This window comes from Strix uralensis, chromosome 4 (genome assembly GCF_047716275.1).
Source record: "Strix uralensis isolate ZFMK-TIS-50842 chromosome 4, bStrUra1, whole genome shotgun sequence".
In the NCBI taxonomy this organism is placed as follows: Eukaryota; Metazoa; Chordata; class Aves; order Strigiformes; family Strigidae; genus Strix; species Strix uralensis.
Genome location: NC_133975.1, coordinates 94,304,372 through 94,317,067, shown reverse-complemented (window position 1 = coordinate 94,317,067; position 12,696 = coordinate 94,304,372). Strand labels below are relative to the sequence as shown.

The window sequence follows — 12,696 nt, the reverse complement described above, 5'->3', positions numbered from 1 at the left end:
TTCCTTAGTTACATCCTTCGCTCCCCTCCCATTTCGTTGTAACAACTGCTTGGGATAATAATCCTGCAATCCAAAATTGTAAAAATTAATTTTAAGAACCACATCTCTCCCCAGCATCTGTTTCAGTTCTCCTTACCTTGGTCAGTATCAACAGGCTCACTTGTAACAGCTAGGAGTCTCCCTAACCCATCTGCCATTTTCCAAACAAAAACCTTGACTCCTCCTCTTGCGTTTGCTTGGATTTCAGTGAAGAAGCTTGTAAATACGTGAAATGTGAATTCCTTTCAGTCTCCTCCTTAAAAATTTTGTTTATGGAGAACATAAGCCAGGTTGCTAGGACACTGCAAATGCATTTTACTCATGCTAATCAACATGGTCTCATTTGCTTGTGAGCTTTATCTACAACCAGTTATTGCCTCTTGTTAAATACTTTGAGTGCAAGTTCTCTTCTGCAAGTGCTAGTCCTTCTGCATTCATATTAGCCTACCATAATACGAAACACAAATAAGCAACATACTTCCTACACTTAGAGTGAACATACCGTTCCATTTTTGAATAGATTTGATCACTCAGGACAGAGCTAATGGGCCAGATGATCAGCCTAACAAAAAAACCAAAAAAAACCCAGACACAAATATAGAGCACCTACACCAAAAATGCAGCTTATCTACCAAAGCAGTAAATCTTCTCACTCTAGTCTGCTGATTTAAAAAATCTGCATAAGATAAAGAGGTTTTTTAAAAAAAAAAAGGTAGAAAATGGAATTGAAAATCTTTCACATTCCCAGCCTTAAAAAGAGAAATTATTTGGCAGCAAAGATACTGGGCCTAGTTTTCAGGCAACCAGGGAAGAGAGAGAGCCAAATCAGCAGGAACATGCAGAATGTGTGTCAGCTTGTTCAGTGGTAGATCACTGTTACCCCGTTCCACAGGGCCCATGCAAGAAGGCTCTTCCTGTGTACATGCACAGAGCCAGCCAAGTTGTAGATGAAGGTGTGCCATGTACTACTCTCCTAACAACTCAAAAACATCTTTTTCCTCTGTCACACAGGCTAAATTGTTTAATTTCCTGAGCGTCAGGCAGACTACAAATGCTGAAAGACAACAGTCAATAGAGACATGTTAGGTCTGAGCTTAGAGAGATACAAAGGTACAAATTAAACACTGGGCCTCCTCTTATCTAGGTTATGATGAAGACCAGTCTATTTTCTTTGAAATGAAAATATCTATTGAGGCTCCTCCATATTCTTTGAGATCTTTAGTGCCTTACAAGAAGCATAAAAGATATCTTCATCTCAGACTCTTGTGAGAAAGTTTCCTGAAGTACAGAGAAAGAAGTAGGCACCACATAAACAAAGGGGGGGGAGGGGGGGGGGGTAGGTAACCAAAAGCAATAAGTCAACACTTACTGGTTTGATGACAAGACAGATTAACTAGCAGAACAGTATAAAGTCAGAATTCAAAGATCATTTGACAAGACTCAGTCTGGTGCAGTCCTTTGTTATACTGTCTGACATTACGCAAGGAAACGAACAACTGCGTATTGCTAGAGATGAGAAAACTTGTCATCATTACATTTTCAGTACTTTTTAACACAGGTTGCTTTGTGATGCTTTGGTTTCTGCACAGGACAAAACAAGCTGCAGTAACAAAGACAGTGCTGCGTAGCTTGCTTTCATCACTAACTCTACAGCGTTTTCAGTCATCTCTGAGTAGTTCAGAGCTAGAGGTGGCATGATTGGTAGCCTACTCTCCAAAGATTTAGGATGCCATATGCTTGGGACTCATACTTCATGGACAATTACAATCATGCTCACAGTACTAACTGTAGCACAGAGTCCTGTAGGACCATTCCAGTACTAAACAGCCTTTCTTAATTGTATCCTTTAATTTGTCTTTGTTGCCATGAGTGAACTCAGCAATCAAGATCTGTATTATCAGAGAATCATCCTTAGTCAACAAGTCCTGGCATTTACCCCTTCAGAATCACGGTAACATGGAAGAGTGTAATTTCTACAAGAACCAGTCCAGTTGCTTAAGATACGGTTCCATTTAGTTGTTTTGACTACTGAAGCAATAGTTAAGAGGCCAGAGGGAAAGCAGACTGATAAAGTTTACAAAAAGCATCTTCAGTACATTCTGCAGATCACTGAGTGCTGGCCATTAACCAGATCTTTGACCAGATCTAATACCCTTCAGTTAGTAGGCAACACCAGATGCTGAAACAGAAGAGGCATTAGAGACTTCCCTGATACACCTGGAGTTCCTCATTCCAGTCTCAATCTGCACAAAGAGTGATGAGGGGTTAATTCAATTCAGTCAATGCTGGTACCATTTAAAGATGGTTTCTTAGGAAGTGGTGGGGGGAAGAACAGATGATGTACCCAAGATTCTCTTATCCTTATTTGTAATTTGAGCTAGCAGCTTTTCTACCAGTTGGAAGTGATGGAAATCAACTTTGAGGTCAGGTGAAGCCAGTTTACCTTCACTAGTTTAAGTATCATTCTGTACATGTATGAATAGCTAGCAGGCTTTTGACAGAATCCAGTGTCAGTCTCACTGAAAGTAATCAAGTCTTCAGAAGTACACAGATCCCAGTGATAACAGACCTCAAAGGGGATGATTCTCCATTTCATGAGTCACAGTTGTATACCAGTGACATCAAGAAGAATGAGGGTTTTTTCTAGAGCCAGGGCCAACTCAGATGCTTTTGTTTAAACAAAGATTTGTACTGAAAATAGTCATACACTTCAGTAAGTCTGTTTCTGTGAGGTCGGAAAGAATAGTATCTGACAGAGTCAGCTCTTCCTCCTGCTTCAGCTCATTCCACATTATTATGCTTTACTAGAATGACAAAAACATCTTAGTATTCAAAGCAAGACAAAAAGCAACTTGATTAAGATTTCCAAGATACCATTATAACCTTCAGCCTTCATATAGTTGCTACTACTTGATCTTCAGTTCTGTCTTGTCATCAAAAGTCATCACGGAGATGCCTGCTCTGTGGGGCGCTACAGCACGGGATTACTTAATGGAAAGACAGAATTAAGGCTGCTGTTGGTCTAATGAGACCTTTAAGGATGGTTCCAAAGATGGAGCTTCATGTTAGACCATTAAACTTTCACAAGCAACTCATGAACTTGCACTAGCATGTTTAGGATTGGGACTATATGTATCTAGGACTATCCTATACCCTTCAGAAGGAGAAATCACTGCAGTGAAAACACTGAAACCTGCAGCTTTAAGATTGTGTTACTGTGGACATCCTGTACTAACATCCAAAACCACTGGTTAGTTCCAAGTAGGCAAAACAGAGGATCAAATGAATTCCAACAGAATACAGACTGAAGTTTAAAAAATTAACAGATTAAATGCTAGCCAAATTTCAATTCTGCCATAAACTATAAGATCAAACTACAGAAGGGCTGCCCTGGAGGCAAGAGATAAACATTTCTATAGAGATGAAATTCCATCCTGCATGCATGAAGTAGACTGCACACCTACCACAGTCTCACATGTTCAAAAAGTGAATTTCTTCCCCCTCCTCCATCCTCATGGATCATTAAAAGCTGGCTTGGCTGAAACAAATTCACAGCATCTTAGAAGGTAGTCTTCCTAGGCTCCAAACATAGGCAGAAAAGACAAAGCCTCTCCAGAAGCAGATTTTGAGCCTAAGTCAAATATACATGCTCTGAATTACGCTCTACAGCAGTCTGTCTTGACTACAGTCACATCTGTGCTAAGTGCCCAAACTCAAACCACATGAATCTCTGTGGTATAAGTAAGCAATTTCAATCAGAGAAGTTCCCCAACACACCAGATGTTAGAGAGCCATCTGGTGAAAGCCAATTTACTCATAGTTGCAAGATTATCTAAGTGTTCTGAATTTTTTAATTTAAGTTTTCAAAAATATATTGTTCTATTAGTAGGACAGCTAATGTAAGTCAAACTGGTACTACTGTTAAATCAGTCTTAAATAAAACTGTCCCTTGAACCACAAAGGCAGCTGGAGGTCATAATTTATTGCATCTTGCACCACTCACCTTAATGAAAAGTCAGTGGTGAACACTTTGTAGAAGACACAAAGCCTTACTACAAGGAGGACCTCGTTTCCAGATATTAAACAGCTGTATTTGCTACTCATGCATGTACCAGAAAGACGCAAGATACACAAATATACCACGGCAAGGTAAAGACAGGGGGTATAAAGCTGTATATCCTTTGATGTCCTTGTACCTACATTTTAATAAACCCTAAGAGGGCTGGGTAAGTCACATCGAATACATTGGTATCACTCCTGCTTCTTAGCCGTTGCAGCATGAAGTTTAAAACTGCTGAGCAAACTTTATTTTCGGAATATTCTCAACTTTATTGTTGTGTTTCAATGCAAATAACTGCATTGTTTATATATTTTTCATTTTGCTTAACCCAACTTATTTCTAATACAACCTGGTTCTTCTTCTTTCCAATTATGCCAGAAGCACTAATTGGTCTGGATCTCTTTCCTTCTGCCAGAATATACATACTTCTATCCCTCTCCTTTAGTTTTCTTCTTCTCAAACCCATCTACTCTTCTTCCAAACACACTCCACTACCCTACAAACGGATAAACCATCTGCACTGAATCTTTCAATCCAATCACTAAAACAAACATGATAAAGCTTTACTTAGGTTTTAAGTTTGTCACTTCATAAAACCTCAGTAATGCATCTCCTATTTTTCATCCAGCACCATACTACCTCCAGTGTGTGTGAAAAGATAGTTTAAAGGAGGTAGATTACTTTCATAGAAGGGAAGTTTTCACAAGGGAAACAAAGAAAATTTTTTTTTGCAACAAAATTAACAGCTGCTGTTTTAATCCTCTGTTCTGATCGTATCACACCAGCAGAGCCAGAAAACATGTTCTAACCTCCTCCCATAAACACAAACTTCCCCGAAGGCAGTAACACTGTCAGATTTTTTTTTACTTGTTTCTTTGGGAGGGTTATTTTAGTTTTCAGCTACACTTTTGGACAGTTAGGACAACATTCTTAGTCTCCAGTGGGAAAGAGCAAGTAGGGAAAAATAAACACTTCAACCCATGCTCATCTAGTTGCTAGTGACAAAGAATGGTAGGAAGTGGTTCCTCATTTCAACTCACTGTCAAAATTAAGTGACAAGGCAGCAAAATACAGTCAATATAGTTGCCGCCTTCTGGTTTCCCAGCCTAGAGAAGGGATTGGGTTTATCTGCATACTGTAGTGCTGAACAGAATACTCCTTTGCTTTGCTTGTGCTAAAAGCTGACTCATCACTTCAGAAGCAGAAACATTCAGGGAGGACCTACTACAGTGTGATCACCCACAGCAAAAATAGCCAGTTTTTATACATGAAGATAGAGTAAAGGGGATGCTGTCTACTGCACACAATAGTACAAACAGCCAGGCATACCAAAATTTTTTGACTATGCTGGCTTCAGCTTCTTCAACTACTCTGCTGCTGTACTCCCAATTTATTTAGCACACAGCACACCAAGAAACTAAAGAACTTCCTGACTTCAGAGGCAAAATTGGTAATGACAGAATACCAAGGAAAGCAAGATTACCTTGCAATATCACAACAGTTAACCACCAAACTGTCCATCGCACCCATATTTTATGACAACAGCTGTATCAGCAACTTCATGCTCCCTTTCCCAGTCCAGAGTGTATATGTATTAAGAAACATTAAAGAAATTGCAAAAAAATCCAAGACAGTCTCTTGCATGGTCCAGTTTACAGTTCATGCCAAGCCATTTACCTGTGCATGATGCTACTCAGTAAGCCTGGCACAAGAAGAGAAATCTATTAGCTAATGAACATTAAGCCTGATGGAAATGGTTACAGTCATTAAGTGAAGGAAGAAATAAAAAAGAATTAAGAGAGGGACAAAGTGCAATGAGAACTGAAAGAATACATGAAGGAATACAGAAAGGAACAAGCTAGAAGACAAGGATCTCTACTGTAGGGTAAAATGCTGGGTTTGTTGTCTGTGGTACACTGAGATATATCTCTGACTTGATGGAGGATTGCTGGCTTCACGTTTAACTTCTATATAACCTTTCCCCAACTGAGACAATACAGTCAGTATTTTAGTGCCAGAATACCTGCCATTCTTTTATTTAAATATTACAGACCATGAAACAACAGGGCTACTACCCAGTGATAAAGCAACATTAACTCATGTGTCCTACTGTTATATTTTGAGGCTTTGTCAAGTCTTCACAGAGATGCCTACCATTAACAGTGTTTCTAGTGTGGTACGGTGCATAGTGGTACTTTGAAAGAGGTTGGTAGAACAATCTGAAGAAAGTATCAGAAGCTTGTTTGCCAGAAATGTAAGAAAATCTGATTATGAAGGTACTTCAAGTTAGCCTGAGCTTAAAGGGAGCTCCCGGACCTAGAGACAGAGGGGGTGGTGGAGGTCCCAGGTGAGGCCCTGACAGCTAACTACCAAACAGACACAGCAACTTGATGATGTAGAGTTGAGAAGGCCTGAAAAAACCCAAAGGCGGTGGAAATATCTGAATACCTGTAAGTGTCAGTGCACTCAGTAGTACTGTTTCAGTCTTCACCAATGTTAGCACTGCTGTGGGTCGAATGCTTTGCCAACCAAGATTCCAGGAATGAGGAAAGCAGTCATAACAAGACATGAAGAAAAACTCCAGCCTGTAAACACATCCCACTCACATCCATTCCCAAGAGCCCCTACTCAGTCTGTGTTGAACTCTGACTCCTTAGAGCCACATCAGCTGCTTATACAGTTCAAGACCTAGATGGCAGCAACAGCGATGGGTGGGTGACAGTGACAAGAGAAGGACTATAAATAGGATAAATACGTCATCTTTGTTATTTTACTTGGTGTAGAAACATTAATTCTAATATTTAAATCATTAAGTAGCCATCCACCTATCTGCACAGACTCAGTGAAGTTTCTTCCCCTGTCTCCCACATTTTTATCTGGACTCTCAACTAGATTTCTCCTTTAGTCCCAATGCTTCACCATATATATTCTTATTTTGTTAGACTGAAAAGAAGTGAGACCGCTACTTAAGACCTCAAAGGCTGAAAAATGGCAAAGGAACTCAAACTCGCATGGAATGACACTACTCTACCTACCTTATCTTTTCTTTTCCAGAATAATACCATGCATTTTTGCTGCAGTTGGGTGTTTTTGCAGATCATTCCAGAGCAACTCAACCACCTATAGATAAAACAGCCTAGTACCAGACGACTTCTCCCATAGGCATTTGCTCACCTGTTACTGTACAACCACTGTTTTCAACAGCAGTAAAGTCAACAGGCAGCTACAAAGAGGGGAACTAATGCTTACCCTGTCACAGCTGGAGTGGGAAAGACCATGCTGCAGCTGAGTACTCATTGTGCGTGGGAATATTGGACACATTGTATTTCTTCCTCCATCCTGCAAACAGAACAGCTTACTGTGGCTTCACTTACCAAAATGCCGCAAAGTGGCAAAAGTTTTGTCAGATAGTGGATAAGCATCAGCCCATCCACTTACTCCATTTAGATAATTCAAGTACTGTAAGGAGATGTATCAGATACCGAGTCCATCAAATCCCAGGTGCAAGCGCTTTACAGAAAGAAAAGAACAGAGTAAAACCTTTACGGAAACCAATGCTTTTTCACTCTGAAACCCTTAAATGCATAACATGAGCAGGGTTTCAGTTCTAAAAGCTGGAAGTCTTTTCCATGGTAGGATTTAAGAGCAATCCAGACCTGTATGAGGAGGTACTACCATTAAACCTCTCCCTGCCAGCAATACAGCAGAAGTCTCAAGTGCAAGAGTTGAAGTAAACAGAGAATATTTCCATTTCCAAACAATTCCAAATTTATCAAAAAATTGCTTTACACAAGTTTCAGAAGTCTGCTAAAGGCTTACTGAAGCTGAAGGTGTGCCAGAGAGGAAAAAAGTCTGATTAATATCACAGGATCCAGACTCTCCCACCCACCCATGGCAGAACGTGTCCAAAACCAAACCAATCTGTTACAGGAAACCTTGTCTTGAAGAAAGAATCTCCTCACTCAAGACCGTATGTTTTATAAGGGTTTGTTTTTCAGACCACAGAATAAAGTTATCTGAGCTAGGACAGCTCTGAAGGCACTTTCTGAGAACTTCCATTCCTAGCCAGAGGGTCCATGAACACTAAAATGTTAATACTACACTTGAATTTGAATTTCTTCCCCGATACACACACCCTGGAAGTTCACAATTGGGACAGCAAATTTCAGGTTACAGTATTTTTTGTACTCATCTCCCCACAATCCAGGTATAATCTTCACTTTGTCCAAATCCCTTTGACTGTCTTCTAGATTTATTTCCAGCCCAAACACTTGCAACACCTAGGAGGCTATGAAATTCATGCAAATGTGGATTTTTTTTTTTTTTTAAAATGGAGACTAATTCAGAAGAATGAGATAAGCATCTTTCATCTCTTGCATGGGCCAATTGCTACTTTTTATACTTGCTTTTATCTGAAAAATCAATAAAAACTTCCACTGTACTCTGAAGAAACGCAATGCATTCCAAAATATTCACGGTTCTTATTTAGAAGGTACTATAGTAATAGCAAGTATTAATCATAGTCCTGTAGTTTTTGAATAGTCCTTATTTGAAGGACAAAAGTATCCACAGATTGAGCAAAAATGCTCTTGCATAGAAGATGGCTTCACTGAACTTCCTACGATGGTACCAAACCCATTCTCCCCTGCCAGGAAAAAGCAAAACTTCCCAAGATACATTTCAGCTTGGATAGTCGTGGTGGTAAATAACGGATGTTAGATAAAAAGATAGCCTTAATATATTGCTTCATGCTGCTGCATTGTCTGAGAGTCATGATCTCAGAGAGCCAGAAGCTTGCTAGTAAGTCTGCAGTTTGCCTAACAAGACAAAAAGCCTTACTGCAAAGGGGACAAGGGACTGAGCTTGCCAGGTGTTCCTTTTTTTTTAATTATTAAGTCCTATTGGCAGTACACTGGCATACTGCCTTGAGGACAGAACTAAGCTTTTGGAAAAGGATTTTAAAAACTCGCTCCAAAATGAGACCTGATATTGTAGCGGTTTGCCAAAGTCTAATTTGCAATTTTAGCTCTACCTTCCATAGTCAGCTTGCACAGCTTTGCCTCACAAGTATCCAGATAACGAGCAATCTGCTCTTGATCCTGCATTCAAAGTACTTAGAGTGATTAACAGATCTGCACATGGACTGAGCCCCGGCTTTCCGCATGCAGCCTTTACCTACCTTCTGTCGGGTACTCTGCCGTTCATTTCAGTAGGACTGCATCTTTATTCTAATATTTGTTTGTGGTGCAGAAGGCTAAGTGTTGCATAAGATCCTGTAGAGCACAGAATTTAAGACTCATTCAAAATTTCACATCTTAGAAGGAAAAACAAATACAAACACTGTCTCTAATAATAAGCAAATTATTTTCTTTCTTTCATTACTAACCATCCAGCAACAACACATTTAAAAAATATATGCCTTGGAAGCAAAAGCTTTTTAATTACTGGGTACGCGTGAGGGTTCAGCAAATCCATAAAGCTGGCTGACTGTCCTCTTCGATCAACCTAGAGGGGGTGATGGATGTGACAGCACAGCAGCTCTTGGATTTTAAGCCATGCAGCACAGTAACTCTAAAGAGCTAATGCATAATGGGGGAGGTGATGGGATAGGCCTCCAGAGCCATGATATATTTAGAATCGATCCTTTCACCTAGCCAAGATGAAAAAAGTCTGATCACTTTAGTGATCTGGTACAAAACACTCTGAATGCTCCTGGAGAACACTCAGGTGAATTTCCTGGAAAAACGAAGCTGTTGAGCTCCGGTTTCAGACTAAATCCTACCGTACTGCTTATATCAGAACAACCTTCTAGCTCAGGCACGGATTACTGTACTCTTCAGAATCAGTTAAATGCTCCAAGGAAAAAATAATTTTATCTGCAACCAACACAGTGCTTTGCCAAATCATATCAGTTTGAAAGCTTGCAACAAATCAAGAACTGTAGTAGGCAACAACAGAAAAGGAAAGGGCAGAGTAGAATCACATTCATTAACTGTTGTTCAAGAGACTGTCTAAAAAGAGATTTAATAATAATGCTGGTTCAGTGGGAGACACTTCTAGGCAAATAGAAACATGAAATTCATGATGAAAAAAGTAGTGCAGAACTGTTTTGCTTTGGCTTCAATTAAGACATCTCTGTGAAACAGTCAGTAACATCAAGTACTGTTCATTCCTGGAATAGGCTGGTATGCCACAATCTAGAAGGTAAGGAAGACAAAAATTTCACAGGCAGTAACACAAACCACACGAGAAGCTGGGGGTTTTTTGGTGGTTTGTTTGTGGGTTGTTTTTTTTTAAATCAGATTTAATTAAAAAACCTTAAGGAAAGTAAGAGGGGTGTATTTACATCAGAACAAATTTTAAAAGGCTCCGAGATGCACAATCAACACCAAGCTACAGCTGACAACAGTGAAATTCAGACTTTCCTGAATACTGCAGTTTTACCTTAAGTTGAGCAGAACAAACTGCCAGCTGCTAAGAGGTAGTCGTGCACTGTTGCACATGAAAGTCCATGTGAGGTAACAGCTCATGCAGTAAAGCTATCAGCAAGTGTTCAATTTTTGATGTGTTTGATTCCTATTAGTTTTCTGACCCAGCTTACTCTGTGATCAAAGAGTCTTAAGTGACTACACAGAACCCTGATGAAGCATTAGGAATATCCCCCAGTTACCAGATGACCATAATCATATCAAAGCCACACACTGACTGATTACATCAAACAAGAAAAAACAAATCAGCAAGATTGACAACACTTGAACAAGCAGAATTAGGCATATCGAGTTCTATTCATCAAAGTTATGGGATTTTTTCTTATTTTCAGGATCCTTGAATAATGCAAAGTCAAAAGCAACTAAAGACTATTCTAACATCTCTTCCATAGGTCCATACTCAAATAGGAGAAACAGTAGGAAATCCTGTAATACTTCTGTGGCAGGTAGACCACATGGCCTGGTTCACATACATCCCACTGCCCTTACACATACCATCTTTACAGCAATTATCCATACTAGCACTTCGTTATAGTACCCCAAGAACCTCCCAGGAATCCCCAGTTGAAGCACAGCAATTGTTACGATAAGCAAAGTCTTAGTGGCAGAAATATTCATCTGTTACTAGCAAATGGAGCTATTGGCACACTGACTATCATTTGCTACGCATCTAAACAGTAAGTCTATAAATCAGCAAGGTTGAAGCCATAAAGGCTCCTAGTTCCAATACAAAGAGCAAATCTTAATATTTCTCAACAGCCAAAGCAAATTCCAGAAGCCTGTTTGATGAAGCATCAGAGGAAGATGTTGTACAGTTAACTAGGAGCTTGGCTTGTTGCTCTGAAAATCATCGAGGACTTAAGTAGTACAGTATTCAAAGCACATACAGGATTTCAGAGATGATTTGGAATCTGTAGGTGCATTAGATAAAGTTTGGTGTTTTGGGAGGGTATTTTTGTTTTAAATAAAAAATGGTGTTATAATAAATGCTTGAGTAATGTAACAGTGCTTTTAGAAAGCAGAATGGAAGGGCTGTGTGTGGTAGCAACACAAACAGCTCATAGGAGGGCTGTTTATCCTCTGATTACTTCATTTTGAAGAGAACCCTAAACAATGCTGCACCATGCTGCCATTACCACCACTACAACTCTTCTACAGGCTGGGACCCAAAGATTTACTATTACGCAAGTGAATCGTTTTCTTCCTGATCTTAAGAAACACTGAGGAAACCAAACAACATAATTATAAATCCTTCCAAATTGTGATAGTTTCACCTCTTAGTGCATGAGGTTCTGTTATTATTTCTTTTTCATACATGGAAAAAGTTCAGGCCTGAGGAAGGCTGAATTTACCTTTCCATTAGCACTTGGACAATTAAGAAGCAATTATCAGAGATGCCAGTCAACTTTGGCAACAGTTTGGAAATCAAAGTCACACCAATCTAACTGAAACTATCCTAGAACCAGAAAGTAGACATATACCAAAAAGCATCTACTTAAAATCATGTGCTATATCCTGTACTCTTTCCAATAGTTTAAAGCTTTCCTTGGCTTGTCATAAGGGAATATGCACCATCTCCAAAATGAGGTATTACTTAAAATTAAGGAATCATCTTGGGTGATGAATCATCACTTGAAAAAGCAAGACTGTGCTTAACTTCTGATGCTTCAAGAGTTAATTTGCTTCGGATATGCTGAAATTCTGAAAAGAATTGTTTAATGAGAAAAGCAAAAGTGAAGCTGCTGACTGAAATCTCTCAAAATTCAAATTAAGTTTATTGATGTGGGAACAACTCCAAAAAAAGTGGAGCTGAAAAAGTTATTCTAGCTTCCCGGAAATGCCACAAGGCTGTTCTCAGTCTTGACTTGCTACTTAGAAATTTCTGAAAAACACAGATTTATCCCAGCTCTGTCACAGCTGGTCAGACAGTGAATTCATGGGAGCAGCACACAGATGCCTAGGTACACTTCGTGCATGACGGTGCTCAGGTCTGCTCAGACCCTTCTATGGTTCCATATGCACAATGTGGAGAAAGTACTTAGTTTCATAACTCTTGGTTATTTTTTTTCCTTAGGAGCAGAAAGAATCCTGCAGAAAAATGTATGCAGT

At 39.5% G+C, this 12,696-nt stretch overlaps 1 protein-coding gene across 7 annotated transcripts in view; it reads right to left on the bottom strand.

The window, feature by feature from the left end:
• The window catches only part of MAP3K9 (mitogen-activated protein kinase kinase kinase 9), a 63,851-nt gene that overhangs the window by 37,198 nt on the left and 13,957 nt on the right, over positions 1-12,696 (bottom strand). The window contains exon 1 of one of the 7 annotated variants that reach the window (XM_074867984.1): positions 7,349-7,428. The exons of the other annotated variants lie outside the window; for them this stretch is intronic. The gene's annotated coding sequence lies outside the window, so the exon portion shown is untranslated. Of the gene's footprint in view, positions 1-7,348; positions 7,429-12,696 lie in introns of those variants that run through there. 7 annotated transcript variants of the gene reach the window in all.